Source organism: Rhinolophus sinicus, linkage group LG09, assembly GCF_036562045.2.
Source record: "Rhinolophus sinicus isolate RSC01 linkage group LG09, ASM3656204v1, whole genome shotgun sequence".
Taxonomy (NCBI): Eukaryota; Metazoa; Chordata; class Mammalia; order Chiroptera; family Rhinolophidae; genus Rhinolophus; species Rhinolophus sinicus.
Window position 1 is genome coordinate 23,692,796 of NC_133758.1, and position 16,502 is coordinate 23,709,297.

Genomic DNA, 16,502 nt, shown 5'->3' on the forward strand with positions numbered 1-16,502 from the left:
TTAATCACTGGTCGGCCTTGAGGCGGAGGCACCTCTAGTTAGTGTCTTTTTGTTTATTTTGCCAAAGGGTAGAGATTCCAGGAAATTCTGGGACCCAAAGGTGACAATGCCGCTATTTATACTTTAAATTTATTTTCCCCTGGGTGATTGAAAAAAAAAAAAATCACCCGGAACTTTGGGCAAACTTTTCATGGACAACTGGCTGGGTCTTTCCTCTGACCTCATCATTACCTGCTACCATTTCCAGTCCTTTCACCCTTATTATGCTTTTCAGGAGAAATAAAGACTTGGGCAATGAGACTGCTTACTTTCAGAGACTCCCACAGTCTTCACTCTGTACCCCCAAAGTCATGTCCTCAATATGCACACTCTTTTGAATTCTCTCTTATTTCCTGCCTATCGCTAAATATACCCATATGGGACCCCAGCTATCTGGCCTATAACAAGAATGGATTTACAAAACAGGCTCTGATCGTCAGCCTCCCTGGTCTCTTAATCTCAGCACCCATTCCTGTAGCATCCACGTTAAAGACAGTGTGCATTGTGGTGATGGCCATGCTAGAATACACTGTGCATTCAAAATCTCCAGCAGGACCACGACTGACAACTTAAAAACACAGAGTCACATGTCCAAAGTATCCTTAGAAAATATGACCTGGAAATAGAAGGTAAGTCTCCAAATTCACAGAGAGATTCTAAAGCAAAACACAATCCTACCCACTGATGACTGTGCTTTATTCAAAAGTAGAATGACAGCACCAGGTCAAGCCCTGAGCATGATTGTTACGTAGGCAAAATTAGTCCTTTCATCTTAACCCAGCAAAGTGGGAAAGGTCATTTGGCTCTATGCTCTGACCATAGACTGCTCATTTCAGAATCTGTGCCAAATGCTAGTTAGGACAGAACACAGTCACACATGGCTGGGCAAGCAAACCAGGGACTCCAACGTAAGAAGAGTGTTTGCTTGTGTGGAAAGAGTTGATTGAAGAGTGTACTGTTGGAGTCCAGCTTCAATACTGTTGGGGTTGATTAGGTCCATGAATGATCCCTTGCCTTTCTTTGATATCCAGTGTTCTGGGAAGGCCATCGTAATACTTTCCGGACAACTTCTTGCAGATTGCTCTCATATTATTTTCATAAGCATGATGCAGTCTGAAAAGGGGCGTCCTTCATGTTTGAGCTTCCAGATCTGAATTCTAGTTCTGTCATCGTCTACCTGTGTCACATTGCACCAAATGTTTCATTTGTTGTCTCCGTTTTCTCATTTTTAACCTGAGGACAACAAGAATAGCTTTCTTGGTGGATGGTTGTGGGTATCCCTATTAATTACACATGAAGCACTTACAGGATTGTAGTGGCCACTGGTCATCTTGGTCATCACTGTGATCACTATCATTGCTGTCTATTCTCCTGGCTTATCCAAACTCTCTAGACAAACCAGAACACTTTCTAGAAACCAGTTCTTGGCTATTTCCTTGTAAAAAATGATTCTGATAGAAGAACTTTGGGGTTTTAAATTTTCCTCTCTCCTTCTCATAGTTCTGTGTTACAGAACCAGCCCTTACTGCTAAAGATTAGTTGCCTCTAGCCGCCAAAGGACATAGCCTGGTTCCTTTGAATGTGTATATTAAGAGAATCTAAGTTGATTAATAGCCTGCAGCATTGAGGGTGGGATACATGGGTTTCAATTCATGGAATCCAAACTTTTATCGAGCTACTTAAAGCTGTTTTTAAATTTTATTTTAAAAATTATTTTTAACTGTTTTCAGTGTGATCCAAATAGGTTAAAGTCAAGTTTCCAATTAAATGAGGTTATAACTCCTTTCATTTATAAATTTACTTCATCCGCTGTGGACAACATCCCCCTTTAATAAAATCTAGTTATAGATTCTCCCTCTGGTGTCACTCTAGGGAAATGACTTAGGCGATATTCTTTGGGAAAGGATAAAATTCATTTACTCAGATGTGTTTTTTCATTCAGTCCTCACATCTGTAGAATGCTTTCTCTCACTCTGTTTAACTCTGTCCTAATCTAAAGAACACAGTGTAGGTCCCAAAGTGGCCCAGATGAGTGAATATCCAACATCCAAAGTAGAGTCCAACATGGGGCTTCACGTAGTATTGTCATTGCTTTTGTTGTCATGCATGCACTTTACTCTTATCAGCTACTGTGTGTTGAGCACTCACTATGACCCAGCCTCTGCGCTAGGCGTTTTAATTATCCTCACAACTACACTAAGTTGCTCTAAGACAAGAAAACTGACTCTCAGAAAGGACATGGGGATTATATGCCCAAGGTCACATAGATGAGACATGACAAAGCTCGGATCTGAACCACAGCTTCAATATCCATGCTCTTAACCAACTCTACCTAATGTCAGAAGTTATTGATAACTTTTTACACTCAAAATGCAGTCATGTTTTTCACATCTCCAATATTTGTTCCTCCCAGTTTGTCCCCTCAGTCTTGTGCAACAAGAATGGGTTGCATTAAGGAGAGCAGTGGGAGCAGAAGAGAGAGGTAGAAAGAGGGATCGAAGGGCATGTGACACAAAGTCAGCACCAAACTTCCAGGAAAAAATGAAAAATATGCATTATTCTCTAATGATCCTTTTTTTTTTTTGCCACTTATTTCCCCTCATGGGTTTTTCCTTTTTTGCCTGAAACATATTCTGTATCCTTCAATTCTTGAAGATTTTTAATCTCAATTTTCATAAACCAACTACCCACTATGAGTTTAACTGATAATAGCTTAAAAGGTTCTCTCTCCCCCAAGGGACATTTTCATTTTAATAAAAGATGTTTTGCAGACTCAAAATACTTCAGGATCAAAAGCAATGAATATTTTATGGTGGGTTTCTGGCACGAAGGTAATTTGTGAGAAGCGTATCTCTGGACTGATGGCCAGGATACACAGATCTTTTACTTATTATGTTCTTGACCATATGCTTTGGAGCCCAGACCATAAGCAAAGGAATATGATTTGAAGAAAAAGGAAGAGGGAAGAATGGAGAGGAAAGGTGAACTCTGACAAGATTTAGATTGAGTGGTCTGACTTCCTTTCCTGGAGGTTCTCTAATATTCACAGCTAAGTAACTCTATCCTCATTGGCACACTGAGCCCGAACTGTCCTGGAGCACTGTGTCTCAGAACCACAGATGACGTGATGCTGATCCTTGTGTCCTGGATGCTAAGCTTGTTATGTATGTACATGTATCTTCGGGAACCAGGCAGATTTGGATCCTAGGTGCACCGCTTACTATAATAGTTAAGTGGAGTTGAGTGCATTCTTTTTTCATTTTAGCCTCAAATTTTTGATCACTGTAATGTAGACAGTAATCTATGTATTGTCAGGTTATCGATAGAATTAAGACCAACTGTGAGACTGGCTGGTATTATTAACCCTAACTGTGTACAAGGTGTAATGCCACCTATTTTATAAACAGCAGCAATTTTGGAGAGGAGAAAGTGTGGGTGCCAACATATTGCAAAGCTTCCTCAGGTCATGCAGCTAGGAAGGGGCTTTACTGTGGTACCCCAGGTTCATGCAGCTCCAGAACCTATGATCTTAGCCCAGAGCCTGGCGTGTAGCCCAGACTTGATCAATGGCAACTACCATGTTTCCCTGAAAATAAGACCTAGCTGGACAATCAACTCTAATGAATCTTTTGGAGCAAAACTCAATATAAGACCCAATATTATATTATGTTATATTATATTATATTATATTATATTATATTATATTATATTGATATATTACATTATATTATATTAATCCAGTCTTATAGTGAAATAAGAATGGGTCTCTTTGCTCCAAAAGACGCATTAGAGCTGATTGTCTGACTAGGTTCCATTTTCAGGGATACACAGTACTCTTCACTACCCAAGTCCCCATCTATTCTCTCAACCTGGTCTACCAATCTGGAGCTGTGCTGGTCTCAGGCAACATTCATGTGCTGTCCATGGTGAGCCCTCTGCTTCTCAGCACCTGGCATTTCAGACCTCTGCCTACTACTGATGCCAGACATTAGACACTTTAGATACTCTGCTTACCTATCCAGGATTCTTCTTGCCACGAATTGTTTGGGACCTCTGTCTTTCCCAACTGATATGACTCATCATGGCTTTAGATAATCCTGCGATGGCTTATGCCTCGTACTAAGCACAGAGTAGCTTGCATTCACCTAACAGCTTCCATACCCTCTTTACTGACAAACACCGAGAGTCATGCTGTGTGTATAGCACAGAGCTGGGAATTGAAGATGGACAAGCATTCAGAGCATGGTTTCTTGCCTTTAAGTTAAGATGTGTGTCAAGTAGGCAAGAAAAGAAGTGTCACTGAGAACCCAAGTGATCACAGAAAATATCACAGAAGAGGTGAAATATTACTTTGATCTTGAAGACTAAGTCTTAGGCAAATGTAAATGAAATCATTGACTATAAAACTCATGTCTCCCCCTGCTTTTGGTGAGAAGGTTTACCAACCACCTTAGAATAGCATTATTGATCAACAAGGAATGCTTTTCTCCTAATACAGTTCTTTTTTGGGGAAAGAAAATGAGTCAGTCAAACCCCCAATCCAAGTTTGGAGACAAGTATATAGACTTGGAAACAGGACAATCTCCAAAAGTTCCAAGAAGTTTTTACAGAAATAAATCTTTTTTTTTTTTTTTTTTTTTTTTTAACCTAACACAACCAACTATTTTTTTCAATGTAAAGAATTATATTCCAGGCCCTGTAAATACTCTTGGATAATTAAATAAAGTGAACGAAACTGGTATTTAGACAAACGATATATTTTAATGAAAGCCTTCAAAGTAAAATTAAGCCAATGCACAGTTTCTTTGAAAGAGCTTGTATTAAGTGAAGCCAACACGTATCTGCCTTTGTAGAAACTGATACTGGAACAGATACAGTTATAATCAAAGCCAGAGCTCTCACTTGATTTTTTCATCCCAACTCATGCATTCTAATTAAAGCCATATGAATGAACTTCAGCTATTAATTTTACATAACCTGATATACGTGCACTGCTGAATAAATCTAGGGTCCTTAAACCAAATTAGAGAAGTTAACTGTAACGGATATATTTGTTGGCTGAGGCATAACATATAATTTACTTAAACCAATATTAGAATGGAAACCAATGTATCTGTATTTCAACCACATTTTCCCAACATATGTGATTGTTACATAAATAGATACATATTCCTCTAGACCACTTCATATTCATGAAACCAATGAATTAACTGCATTCAGCAGATGTGACAGAATAATCACTCTGCCTTCCATTTCCGTTTTTTCCCCCTTTTTCAACATAAACTTTAGAAAATACTTCTGTGAAACAGGTCAGCTAGGAAACCAGAAGAGAGGATATTATGAGGGAAAATTAATGAGGGCACCGCTGTCTGTTGGGAGGAATGCAGGGTTGGGAGTTAGTGGTTACAGATTTTGTTCCAATTTTGCAACTAACTTGTGTGTTCTTGGATAAATCACTTAACTCATCTGGGCCTCATTTTTCTCATTTGTAAAAATGGAGATTATGCTTCCCTAATCACACAGGGCTGTTACAAGAATGAAAAGGAGATAAATATGTAAACTTCCTTTGAAGTGGTCTATTCGTCATTACACAGATAATAGGCATTATTGTTACTAATAATTCCCATGTCCGCAGGTTCAATAAATGGTTGTCAGTGGCCAAATAAAGTCATAACTTAGAAATAGTCATACCAGATTCGATTCAATGTTTTTCCTTTTTCTGTGAAATCTCAGGCTAGAATGATACTCGGAATGGCCAGCCAAGTACACTGGTTTTTATTCCTCAGATGAAGCCTCATTACACTTGTCTTTGGCCTCTTCAACAGGCAAGTGTCTCACAACCAAAAAAAAAACAACAACTGATGCTCGATGTTAGTTATTAGTCAACCTTTCTGTGATCCAAATAGGGGAAGAAAATATAGCAGGATTTTTTGTTGTTGTTCCTAAGTAACAAAATAAAGAGCATACATCTCGGCAAGTCCTGAATAAATGAAGGGTACACTCTTCAAGGAAGAGATAATGAGAAATGCCTCGTCCATCTTGGACAATGCATGATAACAAGGAAATAGGTGTTGATCCTTCACGTATAGAATATGACTGGAAAAATCTCACAGAGTTTAGTTGAACACCCAGTTCCTCACACATGATGGAAATCTGCAGATTTCAACCTGACTTTGCTACAGGAACTTTTCGCCTCTGCATTTCAATGACTTTATTAGTTGAAAAATGAGGAGAACAACTATTCAGCACAATGTATGAAACTTGAAACTTGACACATTTTTCTGTAGCGTTGCTGTTCTTCTCCTTTCCGGGCTTCTCTCTGTCTCTGAGATAACTTTCCAGTAACAGTTGCCGTGGGCAACATTCCTATTATCTAGCCCAGGAACTTGCAAATTTTTGTTTTTCACAACAAATTATGTTAAAAAATACCATGTTTCCCCGAAAATAAGACCTAGCCAGACAATCAGCTCTAATGCATCTTTTGAAGCAAACATTAATATAAGACCCTGTCTTATATTATATTATATTATATTATATTATATTATATTATATTATATTATATTATATTTTGGAAGACATGGTCTTATAGTAAAATAAGACCGGGTCTTATATTAATTTTTGCTCCAAAAGATGCATTAGAGCTGATTGTCCGGCGAGGTCTTATTTTTGGGGAAACAAGGTATGTTTTACATTGTGACAGTATACACATACATATGTTCACATCTAGGATATAGAAAAACAGATTTCTAAAAAATTCCTTATTACTAAGTGATGACATCCTATGAAATGTTTTTATTTGATTCTGTATCATTGTGTAATATTTCATTAAATATTGTTGGTTGGTACCCAATTGATGTCATACCTACTAATGAGAAGACATCACCGTTTAAAGAATATTGACCTAGACAAGAATTTTCTATTTAAAGCACCTCACAAGTCTTCTGAAGGAAGAGAGGTTTATGTATTCATATGAGCATGATGACTGATAGAATTCTCTTGCTGTATTCCCAGGAAAATTTGTTTTTAAATTTGTATTCTAAAAGACTTGACACTTATCTGCCCCTGGACTGGACTCTTTGCAGATAAACAATGACAAAATTACCTGTGTATCTGGAATTTGGTAGCCACTCATAAATAGTTGTTGAATAACTAATTAAATAAAAAGTTGACCTTAAAAAAAAAAAAGACTTGACAAATTGTTGTCTGTCGGGCCGAATTTAACCAGATTTGAAACCTATCTATTTAAGAAATATTTTATACAATTTCTTAGTTTCAGCTTCTTCACTTGCAAACAAGGAAAAATCCTGTCTACTTCATTGACTATTGTGAGAATTAATGTGATAATAGGATGTTTGTGAGTGTGCATGATATATTATAGGTGTTCAATAAATATAGGTTTCCTTCTTTATCTCTTTCTCTCTAACTCCTTTTTCTGTCTGTTTCTTCTTTCCTTCTTAAGAAAGCAGTGTTACAGTGACCTAAAGACTGAACCTGGAATGGTTACATTGGAAGGTGGAATTCTCAAACTATAGGTGTTGATTTCATTTGCTAAGAAGTAAGGCCAACTCCTCATGAAGGACTCTGTCAATTAGAAACTGAAAGAAACAAAGAAAAATATTCTCAGCCACTGACCCGAGAAAAATCTTACTAGCAAATCTGGCAGAGAAAAGAGAAAATTATATTTGTGGCTTTGGACAGCTACAATGCTGAAAAGTTATAGGATCTCCTGTTTGCTTTATATTTTATACTTGTTAGTCTTTCTACCCTAGTGGGACCTCAAATTGGGGTAAGTCCTGAGAGCAATTTGGACTTTAAACCATACTAATCCAACAGCACGATTCCCTGAGATTTTAGCATGGGTTAGCCCTAGGAAAACATGAGATATTTGTCTTCCTACAACCCTTTTCTTTGTTTCTCCCTCTCTGTCTTTGTCCCTTCGAAAACTCCTGTGTTCCCTTGCTGTCTGAAATCATTATTCAGACTTCTTTCATGCTTCATATCAGGGTCCAAACTCATCTTTCCCTCATATCTTCCATTAAAATGACAATTTGTTCAAGATTCTCTTTAAGGATAAAAAACAATTAGATAAGTCAGTTTACTCGAAGTAGCAGATGTGAAACTGATGAGAAACAAGTTAGCAGTGGATCCCTTATTGATTCTGGGGAGAATAAAAAGAAAGCTTCAGAGGGTAAGGGCGGTGGGGGGTGGGAGATGAGGGTAAGGGGGATCAAATATATGGTGATGGAAGGAGAACTGACTCTGGGTGGTGAACACACAATGGGATTTATAGATGATGTAATACAGAATTGTACACCTGAAATCAATGTAATTTTACTAACAATTGTCACCCCAATAAATTTAAAAAATAAATTTAAAAAAAAAAGGAAAAAAAGAAAGCTTAACAGTTCTCAAACTTGTTTGCTCCTAAATCACCTACAGAGCTTGTGTCATTCCAGACTTTACTTCTGGAAGTTCTGAGTCAGTAAACTGAAACAAGGGCTAAGGATTTAACATTTACATTTTTTTTTACAAGTGTTTTCAGGTTATTTTAATTTTACCTTTGACCAGTACGGTGGTACCTTGGTTTTCGAACGTAATCCGTTCCGGAACACCGTTAGAGTTCTGAAACATTCGAAAACTGAGGCATGGTTTCCCCATAGAAAGTAACACAAAATGGATTGATCTGTTCCAGATCTTTAACATCAACTCCTGAAACTGCAAATTTAGCATGAATTTCACTATCTAATGATACCATAGATTCATAAAATTTACGGCGTTTGTAAACCGAAATGTTCGTCAACGGAGACGTTCGAAAACCAAGGTACTACTGTACTTTAGGAATTACTGCTTTATTCAAAGGGGTGCTTTACAAATAAAAAAATAATAAAAAAGTGGATGTAGAAATACTTAAGTGTAAGAGTTTCCTTTCTTAAATATTGTACCAAAGAAGGGATTGCTCACAAAATTTGTGACTGAGCTACACCCTACCCTTAACTACCACCATTCCAACGTAGATGATGAAATCGGGTCTGCACATTGTATGAGTTTCAAGAGAGTCCCCAGTAGGCATCTATGCTGCGCGGCCATGTGTTATATAGATGTGGTTCCATTGTGAGCTCCTCATACTGTCCGTGGGACTGGGTATGAACCTTGAGTGCGATTCTTCAATAACAACATCAACCAATAATAATATTGAAGGCATTTTGAGCCAGATACAGGGTGGTAGCTTTTAAAATTGTTGCTTTTGTACATTTTGCTTTGTGCCAAAATCAGTTTGTCCACTTGCTGAAGATGGGTGTTTTTTCATTTTCTTCAAACTCACTTTTGAACCTAAAGTTCCAACATTGAGGCTCTTAGTTTGTATTTCTTTAACCAAGATCTATGTAAGTGAAATCATGATCTGTAAAGTATGGTTCCAAAACATTTCCCCTGTGGAGAGTTTCTTCCAATGCCACTCCCATAAAATAAACTTAGAGGAATTGAGTGGAGATGAGTTCCTGCATGGTCTTTGGATCAGAACTCCCCTTAATTTTCTCCTCTTTACAAAAGTCAAGGCTCACAATCACTCTGTGCAACCACGATTAAGTAGATAAGACACCTAACGTCCCTGTCGATGAGGGTTCAGGGAATAGAAGTCTGTCATGCTGGCTTCTACTCCATATGTATAGAAGGATTTCTTGAAGAATAAGAGTCCAGCTTACGTGTAATTTTTGCATTGGTGATTGGTAGGTAAGAGGTAGACTTGAGAATAAACTATTCAACACTAACAGCCTAATCTTATACCAAGTTCTCTTTTAATGTTTCACCACCCAAATTTCCCAATAATTTTTCTTCATTGTTAATTCTCAGTTGAGCATTAGAATGGGACAGGGTCCACCCCATGACATTGGATTTTATTATATTTTCATTAATTGATAACGCACTGCTTCCCTTATGCCCGCTCTTCCTTTGTTTCTTCCCACTTTTAAAATTCATGGATATGAAAGTACCTTTAATGTGCCAGGTGTTGGAGTAGATGAAGGAACATTAATGAGCAACAGATACAGTGACTGCATTACAGGGTTAGCAGATGGAAACTTAACAAATATTAATCATTCTACTATATGATTAAAAACTCTAATAAGAAAAGCAAAGAAAAGGCATAGGAGACTATGGAAGAATAATACTGAAGATCTCTAATGTAGATGGGAAGTGAGGTCAGGGAAGACTTCTCTGTGGAAGGGATCTGTAAGCAAAATCTAGAGAATGAGTAGGAGTTAGCCTGGTAAAGGGCTCGGGGTAAATGGTTAACCAGAAGGAAGAATATGTGGAAAGGAACATCTGTGAGAGTGCAACTGCGAGAAGACTGTAGACAGTGAGGAGAGTCGATGCAGAGTTGACGCAGGGTTCCATCTTTACCGGAAGAACAAGATGAAACGATTGACTGATTTGAGAAGGAGATAGGAAGAGCCTTCAGTTTTGAAGTATGATTCCTGACTGATATGAGGAAATGGTTTGGAGGAGAACAAGAGTGGATTCAGGGGTGGGTATTGGGTCAGGCTGAGCAAGTGATGAAGAGATCATGGTGGCTTAGATTTGAGTGGTGGCTTTGTAGTTGGAGGGAACAGGATGAACTAAAAATGTACTTCAAATATGAAACTGACACGGCTTTTTGAAGTATTGGAGTCCTACGGTAATATTTCTTCAAGTTCTTTCTCTACCCATGATCTAAAGGTTTAAATATTATTTTCAAGCATCCATAGATTCACACTTTTATCATATAAGATCACCATCCTCTACATTGCTCTCTCTCCTGTCTCTTCCCCAGGTGTCCTAAACAAGCAGTTCTAAGACCCTCCAATGAAGGGACTAATCTCTTAGCATTATACAACCTGCATGGGATTTTAAAATTAGCAGTAATGGCATCAAAACAATTGAATATTATAAATGGCAATGTCTTTCCAAAATTGCATATTTTTCTGCCCCCGAGAGTGCTTAAAAACACAACTCCCAAGCTGTAAAACTTATTTCATGTCAATGACAAAATGAGATTACATGAAAAATGTTTAACTTCCCATCATTCTCCCAGGCTTCCAAATCATGTGTTTACATAAGCTTAAAGAATTAATTCCTTCTTGTGTATGGTTTTAGTTTCCTTTTGGTCTATTTTACAAAACAAGGAAAGGCTTTCCACACTAGGTTCTATTACCAATAATGGTCAGCTTCTGACACATTACATCTATTACCCTATGGTTTCCTTTTTACTATTCCAATCCACCTCCCCAGTAAAACTAGCCTAATATATTTGAACATATAACTTTGCATGAACACACACACACACACACACACACACACACTCTTTCCTGTACAACCACAAGTTGAAACTATTACTAGAAATAATACATGTCTTATTAATCCTCAGTCTGCCAAAGATTTTCTGGAGGAAATCTGCATGGGATAATTTCTTCAGGGATATAAATTGAGAGAGACTTTTACCTCCATTGGAGGTGGGGTGATGTACTGAAGATTGCCTTCAGCTCTGTTTTACCTTTTTCCCCTGAAATAAGACATCCTCCATTTTTCTTTTCCATCATCTGTATGAATTCCACCCCTCCTTTAGGGGTAAACCTATCTTAACTCTTCCACATGGCTTTCCCTCATTTTTTCTGTATTGTCAAATCATCTTCAATAATTGTTTAATATACTTAAATCTGCACTTCCCAATCACAAATAATATTCCATAAAGCTTGAAGCATCTCTATACTTCACCATATCTATATCCAGTACTATATCCATCTATGGTTGTGGACACAGTAGGAAGTGTAAGTTATTCTCATTGATGGATAGCTCATGTCAGACAACATAGCTATTGAACCATGTGTGGCAACTAAATAATATTCTAAATACTTAATTTTCAAAATTGTCAGGCACTTTCATATCCTTATTCAAAATACAAATTCTTAGTGACAGGATATTAGTTTTACATTGCTGCTTTAACAAATTACCACAAACATAGAGGCTTAAAACAAATGTATTGCCTCATAGTTCTGTAAATCAGAAGTAGGTGTTGGTTCAGTTGAGCTCTGGGTTTCACAAGGCTGAAATCCAAGTTGTGACTGATGGGGCTCTTACTGGGAGACTCTGGGAAGAATCCCCTTCCAACATCACTTAGGCTGTTGGCAGAATTCAGTTCTGTGTGGCTGCAGGACAGGGGCTCCTGTTTCCTTGCTGACCATTGGTCAGAGGTCATTGTCAGTTTTTAGAAGTTGCCCACATTCCTTGATTCCTTGGTTCATGGCCCCTCCATCTTCTAAGCCAGCAATGACACATCGAATCTTTCTTCTTCTTCAAATCTCTCTGTCTTTCTCTTCTACCTCTCCCTTCTGCTTTTCCTCTTCTGCTGCATCTCTCTGGCCCTCTTCTCCCATGTTTTAAGGGTTTATAAGGTTATATCAAGCCCACCTGGATAATCCAGGATACTCTCTCTATTTTAGCTGATTATACTTTCAGAGTTCCTTCGCAGCCTGGATGAGTATTGGATTGAATAACCAGGGGGCAGGAATAGTATAGGGACATGTATAGAATTCAGCCTACTATACTTAAGAACTCAAAAAGCTGCTTAAGTGATTTTGATGATTAGTCAAATTTGGGAACCAACTTACCAAATCATTGATGAGAGGAGTAGTTAATTGGGATAGAGAGAAATAGCTGATAAAAGACTGGAGTCATAGCTAATGGCCATACACAGTGAAAAACTTATTAATTTTACCAAATCAATTTAAACTGGCCATACATACATTTACATTCCTGTTTACAGGCTAACACTAAAAACAAAGTAAAATAAAAGAAAAATTAAAACTAAGAAAATTAAAGAGAGGTGACTTTTTTTTGTCTGTCTCTTCTTTTGGATGTGATTGTTCTGAGGTTTCAGGCAGCTGAACATAAGAGGAGTTCCTATATACCTGGCCATTTACTTGATCGTAACACTATTAATTATAGCCATTATGTTTGCTGAAAAAAATCACAGCACACAAGCCTAATCCTGATACCTTCGCAGCAGCTTCCTTTATGCACTTGATTAAAGTTTCTATTTCAGCTGTTTACATATACTTCCTCATACTGCTGTTCCATTATTTTTGTATTTTATGATATTTGCAATTTTAGTCGCTCTTTGCCTAGATCTTTAAACCAGTTCTACACGAATTAGTACGTCGGAAAACTTAAAACAGACTAAAAGGCTATCTATGTATGTAGATTAGTCCAGATTCTCTAGACAAACTACACACACACACACACACACACACACACACGGTGTCAAAAAAATGTATATACATTTTAAGAAAGGAAAAACTTTAAAATTGTAATACAATGAATGATTTACTTGATTAACTCCATCTTTTGAGCAAACGTCATACTACATATTGCTGCCTCCATTTAATTCAACTTTGAAAAGTAATATATACATAACGTCTCTTAAAATGTGTACATTTTTGGCATATATATATATATATATATATATATATATATATTTAGTAACTTGCAGGTTTTATGAAAATGAATCAAAAAAGAATGAAAGAAAGAAAAGGATAACTTAATGCAACCCCATATCCCAAAACTTTCTAGGTGTTTTTTAGTGCAAGACATGCTATATCACTGAAGCACTTGAAGATTATCTATATCGATATCGACATACAGAGAGATTAATTATCGGGAATGCATGAGACTGCAGTTATGGGCGTTGCCAAGTCCCAAGATGGGCAGAGCCAAGGGTATAAGTTTCCATCTAAGTCTGCTGGCCTGAAACCCAGGAGGGCTGATGTTGTAGTTCTAGTCCAAATGCTGGCAAGCTGGAGACAGGAAGAGCTGATATTTCAATTTGAGTTCAAAAGTGGGAACAAACTGAAATCCCCACTCAAGACAATCAGGCAGGAAACAATTTCCCTTTACGCATGGGAAGGTTAGCCTTTTTGTTCCATTCAGGCCTTCAACTGATTGGGGAGGCCCTCCTACATTGGGGAGGGCAATCAATCTGCTTTACCCTGTCTAGCCATTCAAATGTTAATCTCATCCAGAAACACACCCACAGAAACCCTCAAAATACTGTTTGACCAAATGTTTGGGCAACCTGTGGCCCAATCAAGTTGGCACATAAAATCAACCACTGTGGTAAGCTGAATAACAGCTTCCAAAGATATTTACATTTGAATCCCTGGAACCTGTGAATATTACCTTATATAGCAAAGGCAACCTTACAACTGTGATTAATTTAAGGATTTTGGAATGGGCAAATTAGCCTAGATTATCTGGATGGGCCCACAATGTAATCACAAGTGTTCTTATAGGAAAAGAACAGAGGGGGATTTTACTAGAGAAGAAGACAATATGACCACGGAAGCAAGATGTTATGTAGGTTCCTAGCTTTGAAGATAGAGGAAAGAGCCATGAGCCAAGAAATGCAAGGAATGCAGTCCAGAAGGGGCAGAACCCAGGGAAGACATATCACAATCTATCTCTCTTTCCATCGTTTGATCTCCTGGTGAGGCCTCTCATAGACCCAACTTAACCAAACGTTGAACGGAAGTCAGACAAGGTGATGGAGTTGTAAAGTGAGCAGAAGAAAACAGAATAACTAGCATACCATAGTAATACAGAACAGTCGAATGAAAAGGGAAAAAAAAGTAAAATTAGGGCCAATTCCTTTATTGTATAATTGAGGATCTAGAAAGTCAGAGAGGTCTTGCCTAAGACCCCGTTTGGAACTTCTGCAGTGCATACGCAATGCAGTTCTCTTTTTAGTCTAAGGGACATGCTAAATTACATCTACCGTGTTTCCCCGAAAATCAGACCTAACCGGAAAATAAGCCCTAGCATGATTTTTTCAGGATGACATCCCCTGAACATAAGCCCTAATGCGACTTTTGGAGCAAAAATTAATATATGACCCAGTCTTATTTTCGGGGAAACATGGTATGTGTGGAGTTGTTTCTTTAGCATTCATCTGGTTTCTTACCACAAGTAGTTCCAACCTACGTTCATTTGTCTCTTGGTCAGTTATTCTCCAGAGACTACCAGAGATTTTGAGGTTTCTGAGGTATTTTGAATCAATGGGGTGGTCTCTTATTGAATTATGCATGGGGCTGTCAAGCTCTAGGGCCTAAATTCTTCACTAAGACTGTGAAAAGAGAAGAACAGTCTATGCAGGTTTTGTAGACATGCTCATTAGAGACAAAACCACTTTGCCTCTAAGGATTATACAGACATAGGGATACAAATCAATAATTTGGGATGATTTGGAAAGTTTTGCTTTTTACTGATGTGCAAAGCATTAAGATTTCTGAAAGTTTAACAAATCATAGGCTTCATTTATCTGGAATATATTCAAATGTCCTGGCAGGAAAAAAAAAAAAAGTAGAAATTTGAAACCAGCGGACGTGACTATTCAAGTTAACTGAGCCCTACTCAAGAAATGCAGATGCTTTTAAATCCATGTCAGAGTTTAGGTTTAAGCACCTAATAACCCATTACCCTGCCCTCCTTGTGATGGAGGAAAGTAGGTATTTCAGAAGACAACTGAGAGGCCCTCTGACATCTGTTCATTGCTGTTACAGTCTGAAGAGAAGGCACATAAGTCAAGGCCTTTCCTTGGAGCAGCCATCAACCTCCTTGTAACTAATACATGCAACATGACAGGATGACATTATGATACAAGTGTTTTGGCATCTGTGCTTTTAAGAGTGGTCCCAAGAATGGAAGGCTATACAGTCATCAGCAGCTTCAAGAAAGAGTACATTTTGCACATTTTAGAAGATGTGTAGCACTTCAGAAGCCAGAGAGCAGAGGAGAAAAGACATGTAAAAGGAATGGAAAGATGTGGCAATGAGAGTGAGGAGTGGGTCTGTGAATTCAGAGACGAAAAACAATGGATAGATGAAAAGGATGAAAATACTCTGTGAGCCTAGTAAGAGATTTTAAAAGTGAAGTGGAAGGAAATAAGACCAAATGAAAGCTTATGATTTTAGCAGTGACATGACAAAGGCCCTTTTAATGGAGCCGAGTCTGCCAACTGTTTACTGAAAAGACTAGAGGAGGGAGCGCCAGAAGGAAGGGAGGTCAGCTGAGAGCCTGTTCCAGTAAACCACCCCCTTAAGGTTTACATACACACAAAAAAGAATTATAAACTTTTAAAAGCATGTAGGTTTCTATCATCATTTTATATCACACATGATCTCATTTTGTTTAAAAGTCAGCAGAAGTCTCCATAAATGGAAAGGTCTTCGTATTAAACGTACATACTCGCTCTTCTCCAGTGCTTGATCAAGGAGCAATCTGGGTAGGCAAGGGGTGGAGGGAGTCGTAATAAATAGCCCCCAACCTCCTCTTTTGGTTTCCTGTTATCCTAGGGCATTCTCATTTTGATTTGTGCTGCCACCTTCTAGAACACTCTTTAGGAAGACACTGCTCCTGCTTCTGCTTTAACACTCCAG